This window comes from Capra hircus, chromosome 11 (genome assembly GCF_001704415.2).
Source record: "Capra hircus breed San Clemente chromosome 11, ASM170441v1, whole genome shotgun sequence".
Taxonomy (NCBI): domain Eukaryota; kingdom Metazoa; phylum Chordata; class Mammalia; order Artiodactyla; family Bovidae; genus Capra; species Capra hircus.
Window position 1 is genome coordinate 8,586,235 of NC_030818.1, and position 17,310 is coordinate 8,603,544.

Consider the following 17,310-nt stretch of genomic DNA (forward strand, 5'->3'; position numbering starts at 1 on the left):
TCATAATTGTTTTAATTGATGTTATTCTTGTGTTATCTCAGTTTATTGTGTATTTATATGCTTTGGCTTATCGCAGGTCATGCTTGAAAATGGGCTTTCAGCTTCATTTACAGACACAGTTAACAAATCAATCAAGACATGTATGTATGTTTCTCAACCCCACTTGTTTATATCAGATGGGGTTGCCATATGTACGCTCCATACATTTCATGCCCTCATGTTTATATCACACAGATAATCCATCTGAGATTGATTTCAACTTCACTTTTAAGTCCTAAGAACCAACACAGCAAATATGCATCTTGAAATACAAGCTGAAGTTATTTTACCACAGAAGAACAAAAAGACCTAATGTTTTTTAACTCTTTCTCACGGATCTATTTAAAGTAATGTGCCTGTGGCTCATGACAAGAATTTGCTGGAGAAGAAAGTGGCCATCAGAATGCTGTAACTCTCTAATTTCATCCCACACACACACACAAGGACTGAAAGCAAAAAAGACGGTGTAAACGAAGCCACAGAGAAGATCACTTGGGGAGGAATGCATTGTGACCCCAAGCACTGGTATCACAGCTGATGGAGAAATGGCATGTTTAATGCACACTCTGCTTATAAATGATAAACGTCTATACACACATCCCTACCTGCCTGTCATTTTCTGGTATCCAAAACACAGCAAATGAACCAGCAAATACACAAGGAGAAAGGAGAGGAACAGGGTGTCATTGTTTCATCTACTCCATTTATAAACTTGCAAGCCATAAACGCAGCTCATCTGGGAAATGTGTTTTTCTCCAAACTTCATAACATGGCTGCATTAATTCAGACATCATCACAGCCATGTGGTCACCCTTGCCCCCCAAACCCTCACCTTTGCAGCCTCCTAGGATGTTTGCCCAGCAGGGAACAGAAGTGAGGGACAAATACAGAATTGAGCGACCTGATACCTGTGCATCATAAACCCCACCACCATCCAAAATGGAAAATAATCTCACATGTAGGCAGCATGTGGACTTGCCAAGGAAAAAACTGAAGAGTGAAATATCTTCCTTAAGGGGACGGGTCTTCAGAGCTACTGGGCTCTTGTATTTCACTCAATAAATATCCAAATTTGAACCCTGCCCAGGGTAGTGGTTTGTAAGCAAATATTCTGAGGGAAGAGGAGGGATGGGGTGTTCAAAGAGGATGAAAAACCTGAAATGGCTATTAGGATCCATTGTATCATTCCAGCTGCTAGGCAGACATATTGCGTCCATGTGTCGAAAATGCTTACTAAGTTTTTCTCTTGGAGGAAAATAAGCCATAAGCACACAATAGCCTTTGTCTCTTTCAAAGGCTGGATAACACAGGGCCTCTGCACATCTCAGTTGAAGGTACACTGGCTTGGCACCTAAAGCTCTAACCCACGCTTCCTGTGTTTCCCTCCACTCTCCAGGGGCCACGCAATTGGCTGGCAAGGACCACAGAAAGCTCTGTGCTGGGACCCCAGGGGACGCAGAGCATCAAGGGCCTTGAGAATGAATGCCCCTTGTTGATTCCACAGACGTGTGCTCTCCAGGCTCTCGCAAGGCCTATTGAGCACTTCCATGAACAGATTAACTGAAGCCTAAGGGCTCCCCTGGGGGCTCAGTGGTAAAGAATCCTCCTGTCAATGCAGGAGACGTGGGTTCAATTCCTGGTCCGGGAAGATGTCCTAGGAGAAGGAAATGGCAACACACTCCAGTATTCTTGCCCGGAAAATTTCATGGACAGAGGAGCCTGGTGGGCTACAGTCCGTGGGGTTTCAAAGAGTTGGACATGACTTAGCCACTAAAGAATAACAACAAGGACTCAAAAATCTCCAAGGTGGTCCAGATGTTTACATCGAAGTTGTAGGCACCACTTAGATGATTCTCTGCAAACACTCAGGAGAGGAACCCCGTTTCTAGAAAGATGTGAAATTATCTTGAGAACAATAACTATCCCTATAGGAGAACCATAAAAACCTTACAGGAAATAGATGCAGGCAGCTGTAAAGCTGGAAGAGACCTCAAAGACAATATAGGATAAGTAGGAGCTAAGAAGAACAGAATAGTCAAGCTATTTGTAGGAAATCATGGACACACAGCCCAGAGACCATGTGGGACCCACAGCACGGCTTTCTCTACGCTGCATTTCACTGCACACATGCGCACAAGGCCCTTCAAGAAACAAAAAGATGAGGTCCCTAAATGAGAACAGTACACTGATCAAACTGTATGTTAACATGAATATATACATTAAAACTCTTACAACACATCTATCAGTGGAAAAGCACAGAAATGATTACACACGACCTAAGCCTCCTTTTCATTCTGAGCTTAACCCATGGTAATATTTCAAGACAGAGTTGAAACAACCAATCTATTGACACAAGTGGTTTTGCATGATTCCCAAATGATTTCCTCCCTTCCTTAATTTTGAACCTACTGGACCACATCACAGTAATATTTCTCTAGATAACTGTTCTATTCAAATATCAAAGCCTTCTACTGCAGACCTATGGTTGTCATCTAAAATTTTGTATTTCTCATCATTCGTTTGCTGGAATTCTTTGAATTCGGAGAATCAGTCTTGTCATGGAACACAAGTATAGCATTGCAAATGAGAAATGCCAACTTCAAACTTTTTCATGTGAGAATTTATTGCCGGCACACAAGTGGGTGCTGACCACACCTGACTCCATAGAGAATGAACACAATGGCACTCCTCATGGAGCTTACAACAGATGAGCTCATCAAACTTAATGAAAAGTAGAATCAGTGCTTAGTAAAATTTTAAGGTGGGCAGGACATTTTCACTGTTGTTGCCTAGTCGCTCAGTCATGTCTGACTCTTGGCGACCCCATGGACTGCAGCATGCCAGGCTTCCCTGTCCTGTACTGTCTCCCAGAGTTTGCTCAAACTCATGTCCATCGAGTCCATGATGCCATCCAACCATCTCATCCTCTGACACCCTCTTTGCCCACTGCCTTCAGTCTTTCCCAGCATCAGCGTCTTTTCCAGTGAATCAGCTCTTCTCATCAGGTGGCCAAAGTATTGGAGTTTCAGCTTCAGCATCAATCCTTCCAATGAATATTCAGGGTTGATTTCCTTTAAGACTGACTGGTTTGATCTCCTAGCTGTCCAAAGGGCTCTCAAGAGTCTTCTCCAGCACCACAGTTGGAAAGCATCAATTCTTTAGTGCTCAGACCTCTCTTAACCAAAAGCGAAAAGAGCTAATCCTCAAAATAGCAAAGAAGGATTGACAAGAGAGAGATCCAGCATAATCTGGGCTTTTTTCTGGAGACAGTGCAGAGTCAATACGGTGTTTTTGTTTTTTCGTTTTGGGGAGATTTTTAAAGTATTGTAGATTTTCAATGTTGTCCCCATCTATGCTGGATAACAAAGTGACTCAATTTTACATATATGCATATTCTCTTTTAATATTCTTTTCCATTATGGTTTATCCCAGGAGACTGGATATAGTTTCCTGTGATGTACAGTAGGACCTTGTTGCTCATCCATATAAATGTAATAATGTACAATAACGGTTTTTAAACAGAACACTTGGGTTGTCAGTTTGCAATTTAGAGGGTGAACTTGGCAGCAATGAGAAGAAGAGGTTAGAGGTGGTGGTAACTCCAAAAAAGTAGAAAGGACTTGGAATTGGATAATTTTATGATCAGAAATTTGGAAACATTTTGTTTGCTTTTTAATGCCCAAAGTAACTTCCATAAGACTGCCTAAAAAAAATTTTTTTAATTCAAATATCTGCTTATTTTGGTCTCAGAATTTCAAATATAGTTAAAAGGTTGACATGTATTTTGATGCTAAATTTTAGCAAAATTTTGGAGTAAATATGAATCTACTAAAATCTGACTCCAGTTTTTCTTATGGACTTACTTTCTTTAAGAACAAACTCATTACTCTTAATGGATACTGGAAACATATTCAAAGCCAAGAAACAGAACATTGAATTGTTTCAAGTGTATCTCCTGGATACATTTCTCTACCTGATGAACTTGTGCTCAGGGCTGCTAAGTTGATCTTCATCTTCAGGGCCCAGGTGGTAATTTAGGTTCTATTTACCAGGAAAGGCAGGTCTGGCCTCTGTAGTATCAACAGCTACGAATGAATGAAAGCTTGTCTTTAAACAATCCATTTAGAAATTCAGAATTATTTTGATGTATGCTATTTTCACAAAGACATCCTGGTAAGGTAGACATAGTATAGTATTAAAGTGCTTTGATTTCTTATAAATGACTCCAGTGTAGTCGATTTAAATGAACAGTTGGCAGCTGAAAGAGTCTGGGGTAAATATAAACACAGGAAAACCGCGGGAATCTCGAAAATTGTTTCACTGCTTTCACAATAAATGAGATAGCACATATTTTAAAAGTCAAGATGACGGGACATTAAAGGAACATTTTGTAGCACCGGTGATTTTCAAGAGAAGTTAAGTTTGTAATGGCAACTAACCAGGGCTGCTCGTCTCTTGAATGGGATAGGTGAGCTGTTGCAGAAATAATACGCATCGTTTCCAACGGAATGAACTAAATGAGTCATTATGGAGACACTCATTACTGGGTGTTTCACTTAATGGCTCCATGAAAAGATGTATCAAGGGCTACAAACTTTGTGACCAATAAGAGAGTGGGGAAATAATGAGGTAAACTGGTCCAATCTGTACGCAGATAAAATCCCAATAAGCCACAGTAGGGGGGCGGTGTTTGTAGCCTTACGGTCCTCGGTTCAGGTGCCAAGGGTTTTCTAAAGCCTGATTGAAACCAGAAAATGACAGAGAGGGAGGGAAAGAGAGACAGAAAAAGAGAGAGACAGACAAAGAGAAAGATAAAGAGAGACAGAGAGGGGCAGAGAAAAGAGAGAGCGAGGGAGAGAGAGAAAAAGAGAGATTGAGAGAGAGACAGAGAAAGATAGAGAGATAGAGAGAGAGGCAGGGAGAGACAGAGAAAAAGAGAAAGAAAGAGGGAGAGAGAGAGTGAGATGGGCAAAGAGGAAGAAAGAAAAACAGAGGGAAAGAGGCAGAGAGGGAAAGATAACCTACCCGTAATAAGATTTTCTTCCTTATAGAAAGCACATTTCAATGTTCTTGTCACACACTTGTTTAGACATTATTGAGTGTTATGTTTCTGTAAAACATTTCAAAGGTTGATGGAAGTTGTACATTTCCCGAATTAGGAAATAGTACACTGTGCACTCTCTAATAACAGATGTAATAAATGTATTTTGACGCTCATTTAAGAATAGTGTTCCTTCTCTCCACACTATCACATACAGATGTAGGATGGGAAATCCTCAGACATAGATATCCATCCACAGTCACACAGGTTCCAAGATCTATTATTCAAATGGAGGGATGGGATTAAATGCTGCACCTACCAGAGAGGACTTGATTCCAAAACATCCAAACTCATCCCAGTGAACCACACTTTAAATTCATCCCCAGCCATCTCAAAGGAAGACGAAACCACAGAGACCCTCCTTCATCTTCTCTAACTTCTGATTCTGTTAAAACCCATCCCTCAATCTGCCCTGCCACCGGTATAAGCCTATTACTTCTTATTTTGTTCCATTGACTAATGAGAATAACTGGCCCCATCCTCTTCATAATATCCTTTGATAGAGGAGTGAAATACTTATTATGTCTCCCTTGGGAAACTGAATGTGTCCAGTTCTCTTAACCTTTTCTCCTGGGTCATATTTTCGAACCCTTTTATCATTTTGGATGCTCCCCTCAGAACCCAAAACCCAGGTTCCAAATGAAGCCTGTCCAAGTCAAGTCAAATAATTGCCTAGCTGGCTTTAACTGTGAGCACCTCTTCACACGGCCACCCTCTGACTTTTCCTGGCAGATGGTTGTATCTGCCGGCTCTTTACGATATTCTCCGAACAGTTCACCTGGGGAGAGGGAATCAGTTTGCCTTTTCTCTGATGAATCCTCAGTCTTCCAAACAAGGATGCGCTTGCTGGAATTTTTTCACTAACTGGACCCTTACTTTGCTAACATGCTTCTTGAAATAAAGCTGTTGTGCTGAGCAATACACTTCTCCAAATTATGTGAAAGCAAATTCACCTGATGGGACTTTTTATTTTTTACTATTTTTAACTTAAATTTTATTTTATACTAGAGCAGATATTGGTTTACAGAGCTGCATTAGTTTCAGGGGTACAGCAAAGTGAGTACATTATACATATACACATAGCCACTCTTTTTCAGATTCTTCTCCCATATAGATTCTTCTCCCATATACTCCCATACAGAGTTTCAAGTCCCCTGTGCTATATAGTAGGTTCTTCTTGGTTACCTAGTTTATCCATAATAGTGTGTTAATCCAAAGCTCCTAATTTTTCTAAATTATATGAAAGCAAATTCACCTGATGCGCCGTTTGTTTTCCTATTAATTTTTATTGGAGTATAGTTGCTTTATAATGTGGTGTTAGTTTCTGCTGCACAGCAAAGTGAGTCAGCCACATGTGTAGGTATATCCCCTCTTCCTTGGATTTCCTTCCCATGTAGGTCACCACAGAGTACCAAGTAGAGTCCGAAGGAAACCATAATTTGAAAAGACACATGCACCCTGGTATTCACTGCTGCACTATTTACCATAGCCAGGACGTGGAGGCAACCTAGATGATAGCAAGTGATGCTTTTGATTCTCAAAAACAATTAATAAATAAATAAGTGTTCTCAGTAGTATTATCAATAGCTAGGGAAATGGGAAATAGGTTCAAATACAGAAAATGGCAGGTTTCTTCCCAGATTTTACCTCTGATGGTCCCAGTTCCATATTCTAGGCAGGAATCCTGCTCAGTCTCCCCACCTATAATGCCAATGAGTGTCCCCAGGGCAAGGTCCTTTCATTGAATGTTTAACAAATTCCCTTCGAAGTCTTGGTGAAAATGGCAAATCCTCCATCATCAACCTTGTTATTTTATCATCTTTTCAATTTTATCATCTTTCAATAGTTGTCCTTGAATGTTAAAACAGAAGAGTCAAAATATATCTTACCTTCATTTTCTGCAAAATAAAAGGCGAACTATCCTTTAAAACTACAGGGAATTAGAACAACAAGGAAAAGTTTAAGATCACCCAGCTGAGGCCCAGACAAATGAAAGCAAGGCACGTGCATTCCCCACCCTGCATTGAATCCATCCTCAGTTTCTGACCCACGGAAACCCCCAGCATAATAAAGTGGCTATTTCTAAGGACTGGGTTTGGGAATAAATAACTTGCTCTATGTGCGTGTGTGTTCAGTCTGACTCTTTGCAATCCCATGGACTGTAGCCCACCAGGCTCCTCTGCCCATGAAATTTTCCAAGCAAGGATGCTGGAGTGGGTTGCCATTTCCTTCTCCAGCAAAACTTCCTGCAGGGATTGAACCTGCATCTCCTGTATTGGTAGGCAGATTCTTTATCACTGTGTCACCTGGGAAGCCCAGTCATAGATAAGTGGAAAATTTACCTAACAGTTTTGAAGGGCGTCCATCTAGGGAAGATGATAAGACCCTGAAATCAGGATTTTGAGAGTGCTGGCAAGCTGGGACAACGTTGTCTAACAACAGAGTACTAACCAGAAGGGCAGGATAAGATCAATCTAAGTATATAGCTACTTGACTCCCTGGTATACCTGCCCATCTATTCCAAAGGTCTGAAATGAAACCAAAACCCCAAGCCTCTTGCAGGACCCCTAAATACTGTTTCTTGTGGCATTTTTTGTTCTTTTCCAACGTTGACACTTCGGGATGATTTAAAGCACATTTTTTCTAATGGCACATTCTTCTATGAGTTTAAATGTTAGCAATTTGTTATAGCATTTCTCACTCTTCAAAGACATGTCGATTCAGACGATCATCGATAAATCACCGTTATGGCGTTTTTGTAGCAGAAATGGCTTCTGTTGACACAATGTAATTAGCAAGCAAGCAAAGCACTAAGTTCACGTGTAAATACAACAATACTGATTCTGCAGCTGCCAGACTCTGCCTCTGAAAACAGCCCATGTTGTGTTTCTACCTTGTTCCATGTCTTGTATGACAATAAAAGCTGGCAAACTGTAGGCTAAGGTAGTGTTCATCGGTTACTTTTCTTTCTTTTTTTTGAATTTATTTCTGACTGTGCTAGCTCATTGTCGCAGTGCAGGCTTTCCTCTAGTTGCAGCAAGCAGGGGCCACTCTCTAGCTGCACTGCGCAAGCTTCTCTTTGCAGTGGCTTCTCTTGCTGCGGAGCATGGGCGCTAGGGCATGCAGGCTTTAGTAGTTGTGGCTTTCTGCTCTAGAGCACAGGCCCAGTAGCTGTGGGCCTGTGGGCTTAGTTGCTCCTCGGCACGTAGGATCTTCCCAAACCAGGGATCAAACCGGTGCTTCTTGCATTGGCAGGCAGATTCTTTACCACTGAGCCACCAGGGAAGCCCCATCAGTTATCTTTCTGAGTCCCTTCCTCCTTCCTTCCTAGAGATGCTGCAAACACAGGTGATTGCCTCTCCTCAGCAGAGATTCTCAGAGAGGGCTCCTGTTTCCCTCTCTTGTCACATCAGATTCATCAGAATATTTCCTCTTTTCTTTCCTTTCTTTAAAGATGAAAACACGATTCAAACCAAGGCAAAGTGTACAAAGGACCCATCCGTCTCTCTGTCTGATTTGGGTGTAGTGAGGCTTTGGTTTCCTAAGCAATGGAATCCCTCTGCCCCTCTCCTTGTCTTTTTTCCCTTTTCAGATGTTTATGTTCAGCGCATCCGTAGAATTGAGCTAAATGCCAGGCGAGCTCCCTGCTGGGCAGTGAGGGTCCACCCGCCACCCAGCCCCTGGCTGCAGAGCTTCAAGCTATTTAATTTTGGAAATGACATTTCTTTACAGTTCTTCCAAGATAGCAATTTATGTCAATCATCTGAAAACTCCCTTTGCCAATCACAATGTCAATGGACTTGAATTTCCTATTGACTTTGGGGTGAGAGGGCTATCTCTTTGACTCTTCTGAGTAGTACTTTTCACTACCGTTCAGAAAAGTTTCCCTCCCAGGGAATTTTCCTTGTGGTCACAGACCTAATCTAACCTTCCTTTTATAGTTCCAGGAAATAGAAAAAGAGGAAAATTCTGTGTAGTGTTTTATTGCCAGGAAGCATGGCTCTAGTTGACTCTCTCTATCATGAACTCCTATATCTTATCCCCAAAAAACTCAGTTATAATTCAGGGGGAGATGAAAGCCCTGGAGCACCCAGACTTAGCCATGGCAGTGCATCGTTGCATCCTAGGAGCTGATGTGAAAGTAACCTATCAAATCGTCTTGCATGCATGGGTTCTAAAAACCACTGTGTTTGTACAAACTAAACAATGTCTCTGTTTATTAGGATTATTAATGTTAATCTTAATAATTAAGTAACTAATTGGGTAGGATTAGATTTAATTCATGTTTACCTTTATAAATGCATAAAGGAGGGTTTTACGTGCGTCATTCACAGAAATCAAACATTCTTATCCAAAGGACACAGGTAAGATGAACAGTTTTGCTATTGTTCAGTCACTGAGTCGTCTTCGACTCTTTTTGACCCCATGGACATCATCTGTCCTTCACCATCTCCCAGAGTTTACTCCCCTTCATGTCCATGGAGTCGGTGATGCTATCTAACCATCTCATCATCTGCTACCCTCTATGTATAATTAAAAAAAAAAAATCTTACAATATTTCTTTTCCTCCACTTCCTTGAAATAGGTGAATGACCTGAATATTTTTATTTTACTGAAAGTTCAAGATTCAATTTTGAAAAGGTGAGAAAAGGTATTGTCATGCAGATAGATGTGATGGTCTAGGGTAAATGGAAGTGAGATTCAGGTGAGAAGGAAAATGATAGGATTCTGTTTAAAAAACTCGCATTTTGCTTCCTAACAAAAAGGATGTATGTCTTAGCTGTAATGTGTGTGTGTGAACATGCATGCATGCTCAGTCACTTAGGCATGATGGACTCTTTGTGACTCTGTGGACCGTAGTCCATCAGGCTCCTCTGCCCATGGGATTTCCCAGGCAAGAATACTGGCGTGGGTTGCCATGCCCTCTTCCAGGGAATCTTCCTGACTCAGGGATGGAACCTTTGTCTCTTGAGTCTCCTGCATTGGCAGGCTGATTCTTTACCACTAGCGCCACCAAAGCTTAAATTCATGTAAGTCTTGTGTAAGATCCTTTGGAGTTGATTGGCACCTGATAACACCAAGTAAGGAAACCCTGGGATGTTTGGAGAATAATAATGCACGTAGAGCAAGCTCAGACAATAAGCACGAGAAAACTGTTTTTGGAAGATGGTCGCTTTGTCTCTGTAGAATGACTCTGATTTATTTAGGAACTCCTGATGCCAGCTTTGTGAATCTGAATCTGATAGTTCCGCTACTGGCTGTCCTTTAAGGCATCAGAAAGCAGAAGTTTTATAGCTTTAGTCTACTACCCAGAATGTTGTGGGGACCTTCAGTAGCCAGGAAGGAATATAGCCTATTTGCAAGTGAGGTGTGGGCATTTTCTGGGCATCACGGTTCTTTTGTAAAAGTGATTTGGGCAAGGAAAATCCCAGGCAAATTCTGTTTCACATTCCCTTGGTGTCCACAGAAGCCATCAATTTAAGCTTCCTTCTGTCTGGATTTCCCCAGCCAACAATTTGCTGCTTGATTATTGTTTTCAATTGCTAAAGTGACCCTTAACTATGGTTGCTGGAGAATTCCCTGGTCCCCTCAAAGCAACGGAGAAATCCTAGACCAGTGCGTTGGGTTTTCCCGCCCCCCCCCCCCACTAGTCTTGTGCCCTGTGCAAATACTTAGGTAGCTGCACTTTCTCTCAGCTGAGTGCCTGAATAGGCACTCTTCAAAACACTGATGATGTGCATGACATCAAAGGACTGGTGTGGCTGTAAAGACAAGAGACTTCTAGAAAGACATGCTTGTCCCACTACTGGCTGTCCTTTAAGGCATCAGAAAGCAGGAATTTTATAGCTTTAGTCTACCACCCAGGGTGTTGTGGAGTCCTTCGACAGCCAGGAAGGGAATGTAACCAATTTGCATGTGTATTAGTTTGGGTCTCGTGGTTTAGTTGCTAAGTCATGTCCAATTCTTGCGACCCTATGGACTGTAGCCTGCCACGTTTCTCTGTCCATAGGATTCTCTAGGCAAGAATACTGGAGTAGGTTGCCATTTCCTTCTCCAAGTTTGGGTCTAGTACCTGAAAAGCTAAACACATTTTGTCATAGAATCAGCACCTCCAAGCTGAAGCTAAGCAAGAAAACTTTGACTCCTGTAGCAAGAAAGAAAAAGAGATTCTGAGAAGGGATCACAAGGTTTGCTCATTTTTACTCCTGGGCTTTCGTGACTTTGACCTGTTCCCTTTTTTTAATTTCTTGGGCTTCCTAGCAAGCCATGGAGGAATACCACAGGTGCTCCCCCTCACAAATCTGGTATTCTACTCCAGTTAGGGACAGGGGAGAAGCTGCTTTGGGGCTGTCACTGTTTTAACTTCTCAAGGTGAGAATTCAGATACAGCCTTTAAATATGTTACAGCCTATGGAAGAACACACTTTGGCCACCTGATGGGAAGAGCTGACTCATTTGAAAAGACCCTGATGCTGGGAAAGATTGAAGGCGAGAGGAGAAGGGGATGACAGAGGATGAGATGGCTGGACCACATCACCGACTCAATGGACATGAGTTTGGGTAAACTCTGGGAGTTGGTGGTGGACAGGGAGGCCCGGCGTGCTGCAGTCCGTGGGGTTGCAAAGAGTCGGACACGACTGAACTGAACTGATGGGAGAACTTACTCATTCATGGACATCTTCATTCATTCAACACCTGCCGAATGTCTTTCACACTCCAGGAATCAGTCGGCCTCTAGGAGCTAGACAGTGGACAGACCGTGGCTCTCTGCTCTCAGGAGTGCCTGATGGCCCCAAGGGGGCAGATGGGCGAGCTCACAGTCCAATATGACGTGGCGATGTGATGGTGCTTATAACTGAGGTGCGAACCAGCCACTGTGACCCGGCCCCTCAATAAGCCACCCCCTAGGGGAATCAGGTCATGGAGTGTGATAGTCAAGCTGGAGGTTTCTCATCCAGAGAAATCACTTTGGTAGAAAAAAGAAAAGACATTGACAATCGGTTTTTCTTTCAGTTGATAAATACATGGATGTACAATCAGGGTTAATGTACATTATTAACGCAATACAGAACCATAAGTTGTAGGTGAAAAATGTCACAGACAAGATCTTTCCTGTTATCTAAATTTTATATTTCCTAGAGAACTATATGGCCTGGATATTTAAAAGGCTTATTTAACTTAGCCAACCAAAGATTTTTACTTTTTAAGAACGTTAGTCATTCACAAACATGGGTCACTTATACACAGTAGATGCCTTTTTATTCAGAATCCAAATTGAGGAGCTCAAAACAGTCATTTAAAACATGTTTTAGGGACTTCCCTGGCTGCCCAGTGGTTAAGACTTCACCTTCCCATGCAGCGGGTGTGGGTTCAATCCCTTGTCAGGGAACTAAGATCCCAAGTACCTCACAGTCAAAAAAATAAAAATGTAAAACAGAAGGAATATTGTAATAAATTCAATACAGACTTTAAAAACACATGTTCTACAATTTCTTTCCTTACTAGCTCAAGTCAAGGATTTATTACTAAAATTAAGATCCTCATGGTCTGTCATAGGATCAGAACAATACCATATTAACATTTAAAACCATGAAATTTTGGAAGACCTTAAACATTAAAACAAGGTTAAGTTTAGTAGACTATTACTGCTAAACATATTTGACTAAATGGTAATTCCCTGAAAACTTACTACTTAAAAAAAAAACTTACTACTTTAGTATTTGACAAACAGTAACTAAGCAAACAACATTATTAAGCAAATGGTCCCTCCCCCGACTGGTTTCACCCATCTCTCCCCATCTTACTTAGGAGACTCCATCTTTGTAGTTTTTCAAGTCAAAAATGCACACCTTTAGTTGTTGCCTAAGGTTAAGAGGGATAGGAGAACTGAGAAAGAATGTTGTGGTGAAAATTTCCCAAACTGATTTTAACGATGGCTGCACAATTCTGTGAATATCGAAATACGTATGTTGCTTAGCTTCTGCTTTTATTGTCTGCCTTCTTCTGAATGTGGGCTTCGTGGGAGTGGGTCTTAAAACTTTGTCGCATTCACTGTTAATCCCAGAGAGCATAGAACATATAGAATACCTACTAGACCCTCAGAAAGATGTTAGATACACTCTCGTGCAGGCGCAGTCATTTCGGGTCTGACTGTTCGTGACCCCATGGGCTAGAGCCCACCAGGCTCTTCGGTCCATGAGATTTTCCAGGCAAGAATACTGGAGTGGGTTGCCATTTCCTCCTCCAGGGGATCTCTCTGAACCAAGGATTGAACCCCGTCTTCTGCACTGGCAGGCGGATTCTTTACCACTGCACCACCCGAGAAGCCCAAACTCTCGTGACCACCTTACTATAAACACTGGAAAGCACCGAACGGAAGCAGAGCGTCTAACAAGTGCCCAAGCCTACGTGTCCGCGGCAGAGGGCCAATATTTGGAGTTTTCCTGAACAACACAAATATTTTAGATCGAATAATTATATTCATTGGAAAGAATAGTTTTAAGAGATTCCTTAGATAACTGAGAGTTTGGCGCATTATTAAATGTTTTAATGAAGTGTCCTCTCATAGAAACTGTTTCATCTAAACACACTGGAGTCTCATCTTAATTTTAACTTTGCTAATTAAGTTATGCAAAGGAAATGCAGAAGGGATTTCAATGAAGACCAGACGCAGGTCCTGCTTCATATACAACATACATTTGATTCTTCTGACACATTTTAATGACTTTGTAGATAACCAGGCAGATCATCCTGATTATATCATCCAGTGTTAATAATTATCTTCTTGAATTTATAGTCCATTGTCTAAGGAATCCAACTATCAGAGAAGCATCTGTTTGTCCCTCATCTGTGATTTGATTCTTGCTTTTAATTTCAATACCGAAACCAAAATACCATTTACACTATTTAATTCAAAATACAAAATTCCACATTGCTCATGCAATTGAATATTGGATTCTTACCTGATGTAATGCTACAAAGTTGTTTATAGAAGCTACAGTGTCCAAAAGATATAAAAAGATTTACTCCCAGGTGGCTGCCTCTGGGAAAAAAAAAAAAAAAACTTAAGTAGCTGGTAAAGTTTGGGCAAGGATCACAAGGTCAAATACAAATATATATTTACCACCTAACATATCCCACATAGGATATAAAGCTCAGGATTTCTTAAAAATATGAACTTCTCAGTAATGCCCAAACTCAAATCACTTGAATAACATTTTCTTTACAGCAAATATTTGCACTAGCCCCCATTTTGTTCAAAGCAAGAGTAGATTTCTCCCTATTCCTCTGCAAAGGTACAAAGGTACTCTAAAAATACATATGTAAAATTATGATACAAAAGAGAAGCTACGTTAAACTATATCTAATGGCTATTAACCAAATGGGTCATTATCAATTGGAAATAATCAGGAATTGTATGCAAAAATACTTTGCAAGTAGCAAGGCTTTTTAAAAAATAGGCAATGAAGTAGAGACTAAGACACAGAGAACAAATGTGTTGACCCCAAGGGAGAGGAAGGACTTGGGAGATTGGGGTTGACAGATATACACTACTGATACTGTATATAAAACAGATAACTGATAAGAACACACTGTAGAGCACAGGGGATTCTACTCATTGCTCTGGCATGACCTAAATGGGAAGAAAGTGAAAAAAAAAGAGGAGATATATATATATATATATATATGCAAACCTGTGGCGGATTCACTTTGCTGCACAGCAAAAACTGACCCCACACTGTAAATCAACTCTACTCCAGCAAAAATTAACTTAGAAATAAACAAACAAATTAATAAAAAACAGGTGACCAAAACCACTTTCATGGCTTAGCAATAATATAAAATTGACAATTTCAAATAAAACGGCATGTGAAAAACAAGTCGCGTTTGGTTCCCTCCTCCCTCTCCAGGGCTGTCATGGGACAGAAAAGGCATTCATCTGGGCTTTTGGGAGTGGGAGTCTGGCCCGAGGTCCAGGCGTGCTTGCAGACGGGAATAGTGTTCACAGGTTGCTTATGGCACCTCCTCTATCTCCAGGGCATAAACCCCTCACAATCCACCCCACTCCGCGACTGCTGTGGTTCTTCTGGAAAGAGGTGGAAAAGAAACTTGAGGAAGGAGGAAGCGTAAAACAGAGCTGAGCATTAACCCGCGTCAAAGTGTTTAGAGTAATCAATATTTCCAAAATTAATGTAAAACAATGAGAATTCAAGGTCCTTTGAGGATTTTCTCGCAGTCATATTACTCTCTTATTTAAGCAAGATTCAAACGAGAGCTTGGGACACTCCAGTGCAAAGCAGTGGGTCTCTGTAAATTCCAGGGCTGGGAGAGAGAGAATCCAGAGAACGACTCGTCTTCCCCCTCAACCTTACCAAAACCACGTGTTCTATGTGGCTGAAACGGAACTGTATTCTAGATTTTAAGCTTTTGCAAGGAAGTATCTCTTTAAAATATTAATAATCATTTTTTGTCTAATGCATGTTTGCTGTAGTGCTTCAGATTGAATTTGACTCTTACTTTAATTTGAAGGTGTATGTTAAGTCACCCCAAAGCATTTTTCCTTTACATTTAATATTTTACAACCAAACCATGTCTCTTTCCTTGAAGCCCAGAATCTTCTAAAGTCTCATGAAGGACTTCAGTTGGCATCTTTCTGGCAACAGTGGAAAGAGTCCTCCAACTGTTTTCTACAAGGTTTACACCCACGTTTCACATTTTAAAATGAAGGCAGGGACTTCCCTGGCGGTCTCGAGTGGTGAAGACTTTACCTTCCAATGCAGGAGATGCAGGTTGGATCCCTGGTCGGGGAGCTAGATCCCACATGCCTCATGGCCAAAAAAAAAACAAAACTTGAAACAGAAGCAGTATTGTAACAAATTCAATATGGGCTTCCCTAGTAGCTCAGGCGATGAAGCATCTTCTTACGATGCAGGAGACCCAATTTAGATCCCTGGGTCCAGAAGATCTCCTGCAGAAGGACATGGAAACCCACTCCAGTATTCTTGCCTGGAGAATTCCACGGACAGAGGAGCCTGGCGGGCTACAGTCCACTGGGTCACAAAGAGTCGGACGTGACTGAGCAACTAACACCCACGAGCAAGATCTGTGGGGACTTCCAAGATCTATGGAAGACTCTCGTCTTCTGAAAAACAAGGGCCTTAGATCTCACTGTCTCCTGGTCAGGACCCCTCCTCCCCCTCCAGCCCCCTCGGCCACCGCCGTCTCTCAGTCTCTCTCGCTGTATGTCTCTCATCATTCCCTCCGCCCTACTATTGCTGTTCAATACACTTTGGCTGTGCTAGTCTCTCAGTCGTGTCCCACTGTTTGTGACCCCATGGACTGGAGCCCACCAGGCTTCTCTGCCCGTGGAATTCTCCAGGCAAGAATGCTGGAGTAGGTTGCCATTTCTTCCTCCGGGGGACCTTCCTGACCCAGGGACTGAACCTGTGTCTCCTGCATTGCAGGCAAATTCTTTACCATCTGAGCCAGCAGGGAAGCCCTTAATACACTTTCAAGTTCCATCTTGAAAAACAAAAGAAAAACTGATTTGTTTTTACAATTGCACTGTCGGTTTTACTGTTATTTTTTGGTACTACTCCTCTCCATGTTTATTTTTCTTCCCCGTAAAATACATCATATGGAATTATTTCAATAGGTTCTGCAAATAGTCAACTCCATCTTTGCACTTCTGAATTTTTAAAAAAAAAAATCTCCTTAATGAATAATAAGTTTCTGAATTCTACTGGGTGTAGAATTCAAGTTCAAAGGAACCCAAGGTGTTGGTCCATTGTCTACCAGCATTTTCGTCAATGAGGAGTCTGCAGTCCAAGGCTTTAACCTGTAAACAGTTTCTTTGTTGATTTGATTTCACTTTTTAAAAAATAATGCTTTATGTAATATACCATGCTTTTGAAATGTGAGGTTTTTTTTTTACAGTCCAGTACAGGAACAACCTTGGTGAGCATGCTGTGTGCACTTCAAAAGACTGTGTATTCCATAGTTGTTGAATCTTTTATTCCGTAAATGTCTGTTAGGCCAAGATGGTGCCATTCACATCTTCTGTATCTTTACTGACTAATGTTCTAGAAACAACTGATTTTTCTAGTTGTTCCGTCATTTACTGATGGAGTAGTAATGAATTTTCCATTGCAACGGTGATTACCTATTTC

The 17,310-nt window shown here is 41.4% G+C and overlaps 1 long non-coding RNA gene across 1 annotated transcript in view; it reads left to right on the forward strand.

Annotated features, from left to right (window-relative positions):
* The window catches only part of LOC106502584, a 71,295-nt gene that overhangs the window by 39,459 nt on the left and 14,526 nt on the right, over nucleotides 1-17,310 (forward strand). The gene's annotated exons all lie outside the window — the stretch shown is intronic.